A 16,763-nucleotide genomic window follows, 5' to 3' on the forward strand; every position below is an offset into this window, starting at 1 on the left:
GTTGTTTTCCTGTGCTTGTTCTGATACTTCATATGCTTTTACAGTTCCCCTTTACATCATGGGAAACCTTCATCAAATGTGAATGCAATTAGCATTAGGAGCATAAACAAGTTCTGAATTGAAGTCAAAGGTCTCATTTGCCTAAGCAGTTGCTAGGGGAAGAGATTATTTTAAGCTCTGAAACATTTTCCAGTTTCCTGGGCCTGTAGCTTTCACCAAGTATGTAAATGCTAAACGAGTACAAATGAATTCTTTGATGGCCTCCCTTAGCAAAGAGTCCATCTGTTAAAGCTCATGGAAAAAGAGCAGTGGGCTTCATGTAAACTATTAACAATAAAGGCTTCTCCCCATTTGATGCGATGCTTGTTTCCAGCCATCTGCCCAGCTTGTATCAGTGCTTGGGATTGCTGCAACCCAGCTGCAGGACCCTGCACTTGGTCTTGTTGAACCTCATGAGACTGGCTTGTGGCTACCTCTCCAGCCTGTCCAGGTCCCTCTGGATGGATCCCTTCCCTCCAGCTATCTGCTGCCCCACACAGCTTGGTGTCATCGGCAAACTTGCTGAGGCTGCACTCAGTGCCACTGTCCATGGCACCCACAAAGATGTTGAACAAGCCTGGTGCCAGGGCTGATCCCTGAGGGACTCTGCTTGTCACTGGCCTCTACTGGGACATGGACCCATGGACAGCCACTCTTTGAGAGCAGCCATCAAGCCAGTTTCTTATCCCTTGAGTTGTCCATCATTACTCTACTGTGCCTTTCTATTCATGAGGTATATACACAGAATGTGGAGATACAGCAAAAAAAAATATTCTACCTGCACTTTTTTCATCTTTACTTTGCTATTCTTAGTTTTTTCAGCTTAAGGAAAAGTTGTCATTTAACAAGTGTAATTTCTAGCTTTCATAGAATACATAGAATACATAGAATAAACCAGGTTGGAAGAGACTTTCAAGATCACTGCATCCAACCCATCAACCAATCCAGCACCACCTAAACAACTAACCCACGGCACCAAGCACCCCATCAAGTCTCCTCCTGAACACCTCCAGTGATGGTGACTCCACCACCTCCCCAGGCAGCCCATTCCAATGTGCAATCACTCTTTCTGTATAGAACTTTTTCCTAACATCCAGCCTGAACCTCCCCTGGCGCAGCCTGGGACTGTGTCCTCTTGTTCTGGTACTGGCCGCCTGGGAGAAGAGACCAACATCCTTCTGTCTATAGCCTCCCTTCAGGTAGTTGTAGAGAGTAATAAGGTCACCCCTGAGTCTCCTCTTCTCCACGCTAAGCAACTTTCATTGTATCATAGTATCATAGTATCAGTCAGGGTTGGAAGGGACCACAAGGATCATATAGTTCCAGCCCCCCTGCCATGGGCAGGGACACCCCACACTACATCAGCCTGGCCAGAGCCTCATCCAGCCTGGCTGCAAACACCTCCAGGGACAGGGCCTCAACCACCTCCCTGGACAACCCATTCCAGGGCTTCACCACTCTCATGGGGAAGAACTTCCTCCTCACCTCCAGCCTGAATCTCCCCACCTCCAGCTTCATTCCATTCCCCCTAGTCCTATCACTGCCTGAGATCCTGAGAAATCCCTCCCCAGCCTTCTGGGGAATTTAGAAATGCATTTCAAACTGTTTAAAAGACTTCTTTGGATTAGGAAAACCAAAGAGCATTTAGTCAGGTTATATTTAGACAGAGGCAAAAAAATTGCCAATATTTATTGGAATTTATGAGAAGCCAAGATGCCAGCATTTATTTTTACAACTGCATGTGTGTATATATATCATCACAACAGCTTCTGTGGGGTGCTTTCCAGCTTTATATTTGCACACAGAAGCAGGATAATGAAGAATCAGCCCAGCCTAAATGAGTAATTATCCCCATTGTATCTCGGGCTGTGAACAAAATTAGAGCAGAAGCGATTCTCTTCTAAGATTAGACAAAGTCAGGAGTGGAGAAATTGTATAGCAAATACAATGTACTGCAGGACATGAGCCTCAAAGAGTTACAGACTGAAAGAATGGGTTTGGTTGGAACAGACCTTTAAGATCCCAAACAGAGAGGGACCTGGGGGTGCTGATTGACAGCCGCCTAAACATGAGCCAGCAGTGTGCCCAGGTGGCCAAGAAGGCCAATGGCATCCTGGCCTGCATTAGGAACAGTGTGGCCAGCAGGAGCAGGGAGGTCATAGTGCCCCTGGACTCTGCAGTGGTTAGACCATACCTTGAGTCCTGCGTCCAGTTCTGGGCTCCTCAGTTTAAGAAGGACATCGAGACACTTGAATGTGTCCAGAGAAGGGCAACAAGGCTGGGGAGAGGCCTTGAGCACAGCCCTGTGAGGAGAGGCTGAGGGAGCTGGGGTTGCTTAGCCTGGAGAAGAGAAGGATCAGGGGAGACCTCATTGTTCTCTACAACTACCTGAAAGGTGGTTGTAGCCAGGAAGGGGTTGGTCTCTTCTCCCAGGCAACCAGCACCAGAACAAGAGAACACAGTCTCAAGTTGTGCCAGGGGAGGTTTAGACTTGAGGTGAGGAGAAAGTTCTTCACTGAGCGAGTCGTTTGTCATTGGGATGTGCTGCCCAGGGAGGTGGTGGAGTCACCGTCCCTGGAGGTGTTCAAGAGGGGATTGGATGTGGCACTTGGTGCCATGGTCTAGTTGTGAGGTCTGTGGAGACAGGTTGGACTCGATGATCCTTGGGGTCTCTTCCAACCTTAGTTATACTGTGATACTGTGATGCTGTGATACTGTGATACTGTGATACTGTGATCATTCACTATGGGCTCAGCACTGCCAAGTTGCCACTAAACTGTGTCCTGAAGCACCATGTAGAAGAGAGTCATAGAATTCATAGTATCATAGTATCAGTCAGGGTTGGAAGGGACCACAAGGATCATCCAGTTGCATCCCCCTGCCATGGGCAGGGACACCCCACACTAGATCAGCCTGGCCAGGGATGAGGCTTCCACCATCTCCCTGGGCAACCTGTGCCAGTCTCTCACCACCCTCATGGGGAAGAACTTCTTCCTAACATCCAAGCTGAATCTACCCATTTCTGGTTTTGCTCCATTCCCCCCAGTCCTATCACTCCCTGACACCCTCAAAAGTCCCTCCCCAGCTTTCTTGTAGCCCCCTTCAGATACTGGAAGGCCACAATTAGGTCTCCTTGGAGCCTTCTTTTCTCCAGACTGAACAGCCCCAACCCTGTCAGTCTGTCTCCATATCAGAGGTGTTCCAGCCCTCTGCTCATCCTCATGACCCTTCTCTGGACACATTCAAATAGTCCAGATCTGTCTTGTAATATGGCCTCCAGAAGTGGATGCAGTACTCCCTGTAATCTGATGGAAATACCTCTCTGGAGATATTAAAAACCCTCCTGGATGCATTCCTGTGTGATCTGCTCTAGGTGATCCTGCTCTGACAGGGGGGTTGGACTGGATGAGCTTTCAAGGTCCCTTCCAGCCCCTAACATTCTGTGATTCTCTGATTCTGTAATCCCAGCTTAATGGCTGCCTTTTATCTCATGACTAACAACTTGGTCATTCCCTATTACTGAACCATCCCTTTCATACTCTTGGAATCCTGGGATTACATTAGCAGGTTTCCACTTCTTTCAAATGCCTCTACTTGAGCCTGCTAAGGATGAGATTTGGGGTGACTCCAAGCAAGCTCTTCCTGCAATGGCAATCACAAAAGCAGCATGAGCAGATAGTCTGAGGAAGAGGTTGCTATGGATTTTTTCTTACAGTTTTTGTTTTATCTGAGACTAAGGCAAAAGAAGTCATTTTAGCAGCCTTAGATGAGTTCATAGAGGATGTATATTCAAGCAAGCATGGAGGGTGACTGGTTAATGCTATGATCAAACTTCCCCTTTCCAGTTTCAAAGTTGATTTAAGGTGTGGTAACTTTATTTGCCTGAATGTTTTAAGGCAATGAAATGACTCATTGCTGAAATGATAGGAAGCAAATCACAGTTCTGGAGTGGGAAAAAGCTTTGAGGATAACAGAAACTAGTTGTGAGAAGTATTAATTAAGTCACAGGCTGTTAGGGGTTGGAAGGCACCTCAGGAGATCATCGATTCCAGCCCCCCCTGCCAGAGCAGGACCAGAGAATCCAGCACAGGTCGCACAGGAACGCATCCAGATGGGGCTTGAAAGTCTCCAGAGAAGGAGACTCCACAACCTCTCTGGGCAGCCTGTTCCCAGTGCTCTGTGACCCTCACAGTAAAGAAGTTCCTCCTCATGTTGACTTGGAGCCTCCAGTGCTGTAGTTTATATCCATTGCCCCTTGTCCTGTCCCAGGGAGCAAATGAGCAGAGCCTGTCCCCTCCCTCCTGACCCCCAGCCCTCAGACATTTATAAACATTTATTAAATCCCCTCTCAGTCTTCTCCCACTCCAAGGAAACATTTTCTAATGCTTTTCAAGTACAATTGGACATGTCCCAGACACTGAAGTTTCCCCTTCTGGCCTTAGAGATTCTTCTACTGTCTAACTCATCTCATTATTAGGACGCACCCTCAGCAAGTTTGCTGATGACACCAAGCTGTGTGGTGCAGCAGACAGCTGGAGGGAAGGGATCCATCCAGAGGGACCTTGACAGGCTGGAGAGGTGGGCACAAGCCAACCTCAGGAGGTTCAACAAGAACAAGTGCAGGGTCCTGCACAAATCCAGGCTGGGCAGTGACTGGCTGGAAAGCAGCCCTGAGGAGTGAGACTTGGGGGTGCTGGTGCAGGAGAAGCTCAACAGGAGCTCTCAGTGTGCACTTGCAGCCCGGAAAGCCAATCAGATCCTGGGATGCATCAGGAGAAGTGTGGCCAGCAGGGCAAGGGAGGTGATTCTCCCCCTCTACTCAGCTCTGCTGAGACCCCACCTGGAGTACAGCCTCCAGTTCTGGAGCCCCTATTCCAAGAGGGATATGGAGGTGCTGGAAGGTGTCCAGAGAAGGGCCACGAGGATGAGCAGAGGGCTGGAGCTGCTCTGCTATGAGGACAGACTGAAGGAGTTGGGGTTGTGCAGTCTAGAGAAGAGAAGGCTCTGAGGTGACCTAATTGTGGCCTTCCAGGATCTGAAGGGGGCTACAAGAAGGCTGGGGAGGGACTTCTCAGGCTCTCAGGTAGTGATAGGACTAGGGGGAATGGAATGAAGCTGGAGGTGGGGAGATTCAGGCTGGAGGTGAGGAGGAAGTTCTTCCCCATGAGAGTGGTGAAGCCCTGGAATGGGTTGTCCAGGGAGGTGGTTGGGGCCCCATCCCTGGAGGTGTTTAAGCCCAGGCTGGCTGAGGCTCTGGCCAGCCTGATCTAGTGTGGGGTGTCCTTGGCCATGGCAGGGGGGTTGGAACTATATGATCCTTGTGGTCCCTTCCTACCCTGAGTGATACTGTGATACTACACTATGATACTATGTTTTAGCAGTCTAACCTCCCTGTCTTCTTTTCATCCCATTTCTCCTATTGAACACTGTGCCCAGCCCCATTTGCAAGGAACCTTTCAGCATGCAGTGGTTTGGAGTGGTTAAACCTGAGAAGAGCCATAAATACCCCCCAGAAAAATCTATCTCACTGCTTTCTCATTTTCTAAGGTGTTTTTGCTCCCAACACTTAACTGCAGAGGACATTTAGGCAGAGACACATTTGAAGCTCTGGGCTGGCAGTGAGCAGAGACAGATGAAGAGTTCATTGCCCAACCCTTCATGCTGGCAGAAATCCAGCAAGCCATGCTACAGGGGTTGCTGTGGATCCTCAAGAGCCCTCATCCCTAGCTAATTACATGCCAATCAATGCACCACCACTGCTGGCACACTCAAGAGCTCATGATTTATGCCAGAGTAAAACTGTTTTAAAAGACAATTTGTCAACAGTTGTTTTTTTTTTTTTTGCTTTCATCCTTTAATTGCTCTTCCTTTTGTTAGTGTTGTTTTCATCCCTCCATTCTCTCTCAGAAATGGGTGGTGACAGCAGCCACATAATTAGCTTCTGAGAGCATCAGTTACAAAGAAAGTTCTGTTCTGCTGTTAATGTAAACAAGTTTCCAATGCATAATAACTTCATGTATATCAATATCACAGTACCACAGTGCATTACAGGTTGTAAAGGACCTCCAGACATCACCCAGTCCAACCCCCCTGCCAAAACAGCATCACCCAGGGGAGTCTGCACAGGAATGCATCCAGGTGGGGTTGGAAAGTCTCCAGGAGACTCCACAACCTCTCTGGGCAGCCTGCTCCAGGGCTCTGTCACCCTCACTGGAAAGAAGTTTCTCCTCATGTTGAGATGAAACCTTCTGCGTTCAAGCTTGAACCTGTTGTTCCTTGTCTTACTGTGTACCAGATCATGGCCCCCTGCACTTGACCCCCAGCCCTCAGCTATTGATAGACATTGATCAGATCCCCTCTCAGCCTTCTCCTCTCCAGACTAAACAGCCCCAGGGTTCTCAGTCTCTCTTCACAGGGGAGATGCTCAAGTCCCCTAAGCATCCTTGTGGCTCTCCCTTGGACCCTCTCCAACAGGTCTCTGTCTCTCTCAAACTGGGGAGCCAGTACTGGTAGATTCAGATTGGATGTTAGGAAGAAGTTGTTCCCCATGAGGGTGGTGAGAGACTGGCACAGGTTGCCCAGGGAGGTGGTAGAAGCCTCATCCCTGGAGGATTTTCAGGCCAGGCTGGCTGTGGCTGTGAGCAACCTGCTGTAGTGTGAGGTGTCCCTGCCCATGGCAGGGGGCTTGGAACTGAATGAATCTTGAGGTCCCTTCCAACCCTGACAATTCTATGACTCTATAATTCTTTAGCAGTGCTTCCCAGAACATTCTAGTCAACTTTGCCGCACATGAACTTCACTCTCTATGAAGGAAGCTGGATTCTGGAAGCCATCTTCACCATTTTTATCTCCCAAGTACTATAAAAAAAGGAGATATAACTTGAATAATAATGATAATAATATGCTACAAGAAAAGGATGTATTTCATTCCAGCATATATATTATTAAATTACTTTTTGCTCCTAATTGCACTGAAAATTCAAAGTACCAATTCCCCCAGTCTCACAAATTCTTGCCTCTGCCCCCCAGGCCAATCATTCACACAGATATGTTTGACAGACAAATGCTGTGAGGGATCATTCAAGCCTCCAAGTATAGAATACATAGAATACATAGAATAAACCAGGTTGGAAGAGACCTTCAAGATCATCACATCCAACCCATCAATCAATCCAACACCACCCAAGCAACTAACCCATGGTACCAAGCACCCCATCAAGTCTCCTCCTGAACACCTCCAGTGATGGTGACTCCACCACCTCCCCAGGCAGCCCATTCCAATGGGCAATCACTCTCTCTGTGTAGAACTTCTTCCTAACCTCCAGCCTAAACCTCCCCTGGCACAGCCTGAGACTGTGTCCTCTTGTTCTGGTGCTGGCTGCCTGGGAGAAGAGACCAACCTCTGCCTGTCTACAACCTCCCTTCAGGTAGTTGTAGAGAGCAATAAGGTCACCCCTGAGCCTCCTCTTCTCCAGGCTAAGCAACCCCAGCTCCCTCAGCCTCTCCTCGTAGGGCTTATGTTCCAAACCCCTCACCAACTTTGTTGCTCTTCTCTGGACTCGTTCCAGCAAGTCAACCTCCTTCCTAAACTGAGGGGCCCAGAACTGGACACAGTACTCGAGGTGCGGCCTAACCAGTGCAGTGTACAGGGGCAGAATGACCTCCCTGCTCCTGCTGGCCACACTGTTCCTGATGCAGGCCAGGATGCCATTGGCCCTCTTGGCTGCCTGGGCACACTGCAGGCTCATGTTCAGTCTACCATCAACCAGCACCCCCAGGTCCCTCTCAGCCTGACTGCTCTCCAGCCACTCTGACCCCAGCCTGCAGCTCTGCATGGGGTTGTTGTGGCCAATGTGCAGAACCCGGCACTTGGATGTGGTCAATCTCATGCCCTTGGACTCTGCCCATCTGCCCAGCCTGTCCAGGTCCCTCTGCAGCATATGACAGCTTAAACCCCCAGAAGCCATGGTAAAGAAACTTGGCCTTGATGTTCATCAAGGAACATGTGGTAAGAACTTAAAGGAAGATCATAGGAAATAAGAGACCTTAGAGGAATTTTACTCAGCTACTTTCCCCCCTTTTCTAATTTCTGAGCCACAGGCTCTGCTTTGGGCATAATTCCTAGGAAAATGAGACTACTGTAATATTCATAACCGCCTGCAACAGATGTGGAACACACTTTTCCTCCTCTCCCATTCCTACAGAGGGAGAGTGCGTGCTTCTCCTGCAGCATGCTGGCTGAGGGAACACTCAGATCCCTGGCACAGCCCCTTTGTCAGGAAACTCTCACGAGGAAGCATCACAAAAGGGCATCTCTTCTTCCTGTGCAACTTGAAGGACTTAAACATGAAGCAGGAACTGGTCTCAAACAGTCCTGAATGAAGGGGGGAAATTATTTAAGCTGGTAGTGTTTGAAAGTGAAAAGCAGGATCTGAAGGTAAAAATAGCTGTCAGCTTTAGACTAATAGCACTGATTTCTGCTTTAAAGGATCCCAGTAATGAGAGGTTGGAAGGGACCTCCAGAGATCATCCAGTTCAACCCCAGGATAGCCTCCAGAGGCATGCATCTAATTAACTGTCCTCTGGAATCCTTCCAGAGAAGGAGACTCCACAACCTCTCTGGACAGCCTGTTTCAGTGCTCTCTCACCCTCACTGGAAAGAAGTTTCTCTTCATGTTGAGATGAAACCTTCGGTGTTCAAGTTTGTATCCATTGTTCCTTCTCTTATTACTGTGCACCACTAGAAAGAGCTTGGCCCCTTCCACTAGACACCCACCCCTCATCTATTGATAGACATTGATCAGATCCCCTCTCAGCCTTCTCTTCTCCAGGCTAAACAGCCCCAGGGCTCTCAGTCTCTCTTCACAGGGGAGATGCTCAAGTCCCCTAAGCATCCTTGTGGCTCTCTATTGGATTCCCTCCAGCAGGTCTCTGTCTCTCTTGACCTGGGTAGCCCCAATCTGGACACAGGATTGCAGGTGTTGTCTGAGCAGGGCAGAGCAGAGAATGAGTATGTCAGAATAAGCCTTGCAGATTTGTTTCAGTGGAGAGGTTTTTGACATCTGACTCATTGTTTTTTTTCCTCCAACACAATGCTGAGAGCTACCAACTATTCCCTAGAAATGTGAGCTCCTTCAACAAACTCCTACCAGTCTCTCACTGCAAGTGTAACAGCTTGCAAGAGCCTACAATAATCAGAAAGTCCAAACCAAACAAACTGAAATGCATAATATATGCAGGATCAGTGCCTAAAGTGGAAAACAATTGCAGAGTAATATTGACCATATGATCAAAGAATGTTATGCTGTTCTGGAATGCCATTCCAAGCCCTCTAGCATAAGGCCCATGGAAGAATGCAGAGGGCTCCATGCTGGTAAGTTACAAAGAGAGAGGTTCCTCACAGAGGGTACCAACATTTATTGATTCTATGATTCTGTCAGCAGCAGAACAAGAGGACACAGACTCAAGCTGCACCACGGGAAGTTTAGACTCGAGGTGAGGAGAAAGTTCTTCACTGAAAGAGTAAATGGCCTTTGGAATGTGCTGCCTGGGGAGGTGGTGGAGTCACCTTCCCTGGAGGTGTTCCAAAAAGGATTGAATGAGCCATGGTTTAGTTGTCAGGAGGTGTTAGGTATTAGGTAATAGGTTGGACTTGATGACCTCTGAGGTCTTTTCCAACCTGGTTGATTCTATGATTCTCTGGGCAAGCTGTTTCAGTGACTCACAGTAAAGAATAGAAGAATAGAATAGAATAGAATAGAATAGAATAGAATAGAATAGAATAGAATAGAATAGAATAGAATAGAATAGAATAGGAGTAGAGTAGAGAAGAGTAGAGTAGAATTGACTTGACTTGACTTGAATTTATAAGGTTGAAAAAGACCTTTGAGATCATGAAGTCCAACCTATCACCCAGCATCATCTAATCCAGAGAAAAGCAACAAAGTTGGTGAGGGGTTTGGAACATAAGCCCTACGAGGAGAGGCTGAGGGAGCTGGGGTTGCTTAGCCTGGAGAAGAGGAGACTCAGGGGTGACCTTATTACTCTCTACAACTACCTGAAGGGAGGTTGTAGACAGACGGATGTTGGTCTCTTCTCCCAGGCAAGCAGTACCAGAACAAGAGGACACAGTCTCAGGCTGCGCCAGGGGAGGTTCAGGCTGGATGTTAGAAAAAAGTTCTATACAGAAAGAGTGATTGCACATTGGAATGGGCTGCCTGGGGAGGTGGTGGAGTCACCATCACTGGAGGTTTTTAGGAGAAGACTTGACGGGGTGCTTGGTGCTGTGGGTTAGTTGTTTGGGCGGTGTTGGATTGGTTGATGGGTTGGACGCGATGATCTTGAAGGTCTCTTCCAACCTGGTTTATTCTATGTATGTATGTATTCTAATCAGCTAAACCATGGCACTAAGTGCCTCATCTAAGCTCTTTAGGCTGGAGGTGAGAAGAAAGTTCATCACAGAGAGAGTTGTAAGCATTGAAATGTGCTGCCCAGGGAGGTGGTGGAGTCACCATCCCTGGAGGTGTTCAAGAGGGGATTGGATGTGGCTCTTTGTGCCATGGTTTAGTAGTCATGAGGTGTTGGGTGACAGGTTGGACTCGATGATCTCTGAGGTCTCTTCCAACCTTATTGATTCTATGATCCTATTTCTTTGGTTTCTAAATCCCAGCATCAAATATTGAAAAGTAAGCAGTGAGGACAACAACATGGGTTGCAATGTAGGTAGACACATGGATTCATAGAATTGTCAGGGTTGGAAGGGAACTCAAGGATCATCCAGTTCCAACCCCCCTGCCATAAGGGGGGACACTTGACAATAGATCAGGTGGCTGCGAGCTACATCCAGCCTGGCCTTAACAAACTCCAGGGATAAGGCAAGGATGGGTGATAGAATAGAATAGAATAGAATAGAATAGAATAGAATAGAATAGAATAGAATAGAATAGAATAGAATAGAATTAACCATGTTGGAAAAGACCTTTGAGATCATAAAGTCCAACCTATCACCCAACACCATCTGATCATCCAAAACATGGCACCAAGCTTCTCCTCCTAAACACTTCCAGTGATGATGACTCCACCATCTCCCTGGGCAGCACATTCCAATGGCCAATCTCTCCTTCTGGGAAGGATTTCTTCCTAACCTCCATTCTAATCCTCCCCTGGCACAGCTTGAGGGTATGTCCTCTTGTTCAGGGTGCTGGTTGCCTGAGAGAAGAGACCAGCCCCCACCTGGCTACAACCTCCCTTCAGGGCAAGGTCTGCCCTGAGTCTCCTCTTCTCCAGGCTAAGCAACCCCAGCTCCCTCAGCCTCTCCTCACAGGGCTGTGCTCCAAACCCCTCCCCAGCTTTGTTGCCCTTCTCTGGACACCTTCCAGCATCTCAACATCTTTCCTAAACTGAGGAGCCCAGAACTGGACACAGGACTCAAGGTGTGGCCTAACCAGTGCTGAGCACAGGGCACAATGACCTCCCTGCTCCTGCTGGCCACACTGTTCCTGATGCAGCCCAGGATGCCATTGGCCTTCTTGGCCAGCTGGGCACACTGCTGGATCATGTTCAACCTACTCTCAACCAGTATCCCCAGGTCCCTTTCTGCCTGGCTGCTCTCCAGCCACTGTGACCCCAGCCTGCAGCACTGCTTGGGGTTGCTGTGGCCAATGTGTAGAACCCAGTACTTAGATGTGTTCAATCTCATGCCCTTGGACTCTGCCCATCTGCCCAGCCTGTCGAGGTCCCTCTGCAGAATTCGCCTACCCTCTAACAGATCAACTCCTGCCCCCAGCTTGGTGTCATCTGAAAATTTACTGCTGATGGACTCAATCTGCTCATGTAGATCATCAATAAAGCTATTGAAGAGGATGGGGCCCAGCACTGATCCCTGGGGCACACCACTAGTGCCTGGCTGCCAGCTGGATGTGGCACCATTCACCACCACTCTCTGGGCTCAGCCCTCCAGCCAGTTCCCATCCCAGCTCAGAGTGCTGCTGTCCAAGCCACAGGTTGGATAGGTTGGACTTGATGACATCAAAGGTGTTTTCCAACCTGGTTAATTCTGTATTCTGACTTAACATTCAGCAAAAATCATGGTAGTGCTGAGTGTTAGGCGAAGTAAAGGCCTGGCATGTTTTGTAGCTGTGTTTGTAGAGCTTATTGAACAGATCCTTTTATCTGGGCCTTTTAATCTTAAGATGCTGCATCTTGTGCTTCCTATCAGACACTTCATAGAAGAACTGGTTTCATGGGGGAGAGATGACATTTCTATTCTGTTTCAAGTTAAATGGCATCTTTGTCTTCTGAGAGGAGCTCTGCTTTTGAAGTTTCACTTTCCCTGCTTGCTTTGGTGATTTTCAATTATCTTTTGCTTATTTTACCAGCTAGCCTTTTGTTTCTAGGTTTAAGATGAAGAGGAACAGATTATTTCTCTGTTAGCCATCAATGTAATAAAACTTAAGCATAGAATATGGTCTCCATAAAACTATGAATACAGTTTAAGTGCTCACAGCAAGAGCTGTTGGTCAGGTGCCCCATAAAATCATGGACTCATAGAATCAATAAGGTTGGAAAAGAGCTCAGAGATCATCAAGTCCAAACTAGCAGCCAACAACTCATGACAACTAAACCATGGCTTCAGGCACCATGTCCAATCCTTTTATGAACACCTCCAGGGACAGTGACTCCACCACCTCCCTGGGCAGCACATTCCAAGGGCAAATCTCTCTGTCTGGGAAGAACTTTCTCCTCACCTCCAGCCTAAACTGGTGCAGTTTGAGACTGTGTCCTCCTGTTCTGGTGCTGGCTGCCTGAGAGAAGAGATCAACCCCCTCCTGGCTGCAACCTCCCTTCAGGGAGTTGGAGACAGCAAGAAGGTCTCCCCTGAGCCTCCTCTTCTCCAGGCTAAGCAACCCCAGCTCCCTCAGCCTCTCCTCACAGGGCTGTGCTCCACACCTCTCCCCAGCCTTGTTGGCCTTCCTCTGGACACATTTGAGCAACTCAACGTCTTTCATGAACTGAGGGCTCCAGAGCTGGACACAGTACTCAAGGTGTGGCCTAACCAGTGCTGAGTACAGGACTGGGGCAGTGGATGGCTGAAGTGGTGAAAGAGATCCTTAGAGTGAGATGTTAACAGCAATGGAGATACATGAGCAGTGAAAATGTCCTTGAAAGGAGAAATGAAGAACAAACTTCCAGTCAATGCAATCAATCACTCATATGTGTTTGTCAGGGACACTTTCCACTTCAATTCATTCCTGCAAGCTGGCAGTGAGGTCATGATCCACTAGCAGTCCCATTAGGCAGAAGTTTCAGTTCCCCACTGTCTCAGAAGTTATTCCTCGTGGATTCATGATTAGAAGTTTGCTTCCTTTTCCCTTCGCTGTCTTCTTGCTGCCAAGATATTAAGTCTGGGAAAAGCTGAAGGAAATCTGGAATAAAGGACAGCCTTCTGTGATGAAAGGACTGGTTTGGTGGATTATTAAAAGGGCAAGGAAGAAACCAGAGGAATGTGGAAGTCTTCACTTAATGAAAAATTATTATGGGATATGCATTTTAGGTAAAGGGAGCAGTGGCAGAAGACCTTAATGAAGCTGATTATCTCAGTTCACTTAATGTTTCCCAAGGAACAAGTGACAGGACAAGAGGATATGGCCTCAAGTTTCCCCAGGAAAGGATTTGCTTCGACATGGGGAACAATTCTTTCCCCAAAAGGTTTGTCAAGGCCTGGCCTCAGCTCCCTGGGGCATTGGTGGGGTCCCCAGCTCTGGAAGGGTTACAAAGCTGGTGGGCTGCATCAAGAGAAGCATAGCCAGAAGGTCAAGGGAGGTGATTCTCCCTCTCTACTGCACTCTGGTGGGAACCAACCTGGAACACTGCATCCAGCTCTGGAGCCTCTATTACAGGAAGGATCTGGAGGTGTTGGAAGGTGTCCAGAGAAGGGCCTCAAGGATGAGCAGAGGGCTGGAGCTGCTCTGCTGTGAGGACAGACTGAGGGAGTTGGGGCTGTGCAGTCTGGAGAAAAGCAGGCTCTGAGGTGACCTAATTGTGGCCTTCCAGTATCTGAAGGGGGCTCCAAGAAGGCTGGGGAGGGACTTTTGAGGGTGTCAGGGAGTGATAGGACTGGAGGGAGTGGAGCAAAAATAGATCAGATGTTAGGAAGAAGTTCTTCCCCATGAGGGTGGTGAGAGACTGGCACAGGTTGCCCAGGGAGGTGGTGGAAGCCTCATGCCTGGAGGTTTTTGCAGCCAGGCTGGATGTGGCTGTGAGCAACCTGCTGTAGTGTGAGGAGTCCCTGCCCATGGCAGGGGGGTTGGAACTGGCTGAGCCTTGAGGTCCCTTCCAACCCTGACAATTCTATGCTTCTACTATACATGGTGCTTCAGAACACAGTTCAGTGGTGACTTGGCAGTGCTGAGCCCATGATGAATGATCTTAAAGGTCTGTTCCAACCAAACCCATTCTTTCATTCTGCAATTCTTTGAGGCTCATGTCCTGCAGCACATTGTGTTTTCTGCACATTTTCTCCACTTCTAAACTTCTAACAGCTGGAGGCCTGATAGGAACCAGGGCAATAATGGAGGTGCCAGTGGGTGGTTTTGAGATGCTAAAAATCCTTGCCTCTCTATTTTGTTTTCACCTTCATACCACTTACTTTGATCCCTGAGAGACTGAAGGTTATTACATCTTCTGATGCAATAAGCATAGCCTGGGTCATGACACACTAGGTAATTTTCTAGTTTATTTCCACTGTCTCCTTCCAAATTATCTCTTTGCTCACAACTAGGTCCTTTTCCCACCATGGATCTATGATTTGAGAAGGAATTTCTTGTTGGAGTCAGTCTTTCCCTACTGAATACTTGTGAATTCCATATAGAATAGAATAGAATAGAATAGAAGGGAATAGAATAGAATAGAAAAGAACAGAACAGAACAGAAGTGGAATTGAATTGAATTGAATTGAATTGAATTGAATTGAATTGAATTGAATTGAATTGAATTAATTAACCAGGTTGGAAAAGGCCTTTGAAATCCTCAAATCCAACTTATCACCCAACACCATTTAATCATCTAAACCATGGCACCCAGCACCCCACCCAGGCTCTTCTTAAACACCTCCAGAGATAGTGACTCCACCACCTCCCTGGGCAGCACATTCCAATGGCCAATCTCTCTGTCTGGGAAGACCTTTCTCCTCACCTCCAGCCTAAACCTCCTCTGGCACAGCTTGAGACTGTGTCCTCTTGTTCTGGTGCTGGTTGCCTGGGAGAAGAGACCAACCCTCACCTGGCTACAACCTCCCTTCAGGGAGTATTCTATAAGATATTCCCAAATAGCTTCTCTTCCAAACTGGTTTATTCTATGTATTCTATGTAAATATGTTTTTAAAGTCTGCATATAAGTGACCAGAGAGTTAGTAGAAAACATGAATTGGATTTTTCCTTTAAAAATGGTCCAATCCTTACTGGGCTCCTCGATTTAAGAAGGACATTGAGAGACTTGAATGTGTCCAGAGAAGGGCAAGAAGGCTGGGGAGAGGTCTGAAGCAGAGCCCTGTGAGGAGAGGCTGAGGGAGCTGGGGTTGTTTAGCCTGGAGAAGAGGAGGCTCAGGGGAGACCTTCTTGCTCTCTACAACTGCCTGAAGGGAGGTTGTAGCCAGGTGGGGGTTGGTCTCTTCTCCCAGGCAACCAGCACCAGAACAAGAGGACACATACATACATACATAGAATACATACATACACACATAGAATAAACCAGGTTGGAAGAGACCTTCAAGATCATCACGTCCAACCCATCAACCAATCCAACACCACCTAAACAACTAACCCATGGCACCAAGCACCCCATCAAGTCTCCTCCTGAAAACCTCCAGTGATGGCGACTCCACCACCTCCCCAGGCAGCCCATTCCAATGGGCAATCACTCTCTCTGTGTAAAACTTCCTCCTAACATCCAACCTGAACCTCCCCTGGTGCAGCCTGAGACTGTGTCCTCTTGTCCTGGTACACAGTCTCAAGCTGTGGCAGGGGAAGTTCAGGCTTGAGGTGAGGAGAAAGTTCTTCCCAGCAAGAGAGATTGGCCATTGGAATGTGCTGCCCAGGGAGGTGGTGGAGTGACCATCCCTGGAGGTGTTCAAAAAAGGCTTGGATGTGGCACTTGGAGCCATGGTTTAGTTGTCAGGAGGTGTTAGGTATTAGGTAACAGGTTTGACTTGATGATCTCTGAGGGCTTTTCCAACCTGGCTGATTGTATGATTCTATGAAAGTTAAAAAGCCTGGATTTTGGTTTTGGTGGGTTTTTTGTGTTGTTTGGTTTGTTGAGGGGGTTGTTTGTTTGTTTATGTTTGGGTTTGGTTTGGTTTTTAATATTTGGTCTTTAGGAACTGATGAAGAAAATAAAAAACCTTGTTCCACCTGGGCCAGAACAATCCTCACTATCAATACAGACTGGGGGAGGAGGGGATAGAAAGCAGCCCTCTGGGAAAGGATTTGGGGGTGCTGATGGATGAGAAGCTGGGCATGAGCAGGCAGTGTGAGCTTGCAGCACAGAAGGCAAATCACATCCTGGACTGCATTAAAAGATGCATTGCCAGCAGAGCCAGAGAAGTGATTCTGCCACTTTGCTCTGCTCTGCTGAGACCTCACCTGGAGCACTGTGGGCAGGTCTGGAGCCCTCAATATAGGAAGTACATGGAGCTGATGGAGAGGGTCCAGAGGAGGACCACAAAAATG

The sequence above is a fragment of the Dryobates pubescens genome, chromosome 6 (genome assembly GCF_014839835.1).
Source record: "Dryobates pubescens isolate bDryPub1 chromosome 6, bDryPub1.pri, whole genome shotgun sequence".
NCBI classification, from domain to species: domain Eukaryota; kingdom Metazoa; phylum Chordata; class Aves; order Piciformes; family Picidae; genus Dryobates; species Dryobates pubescens.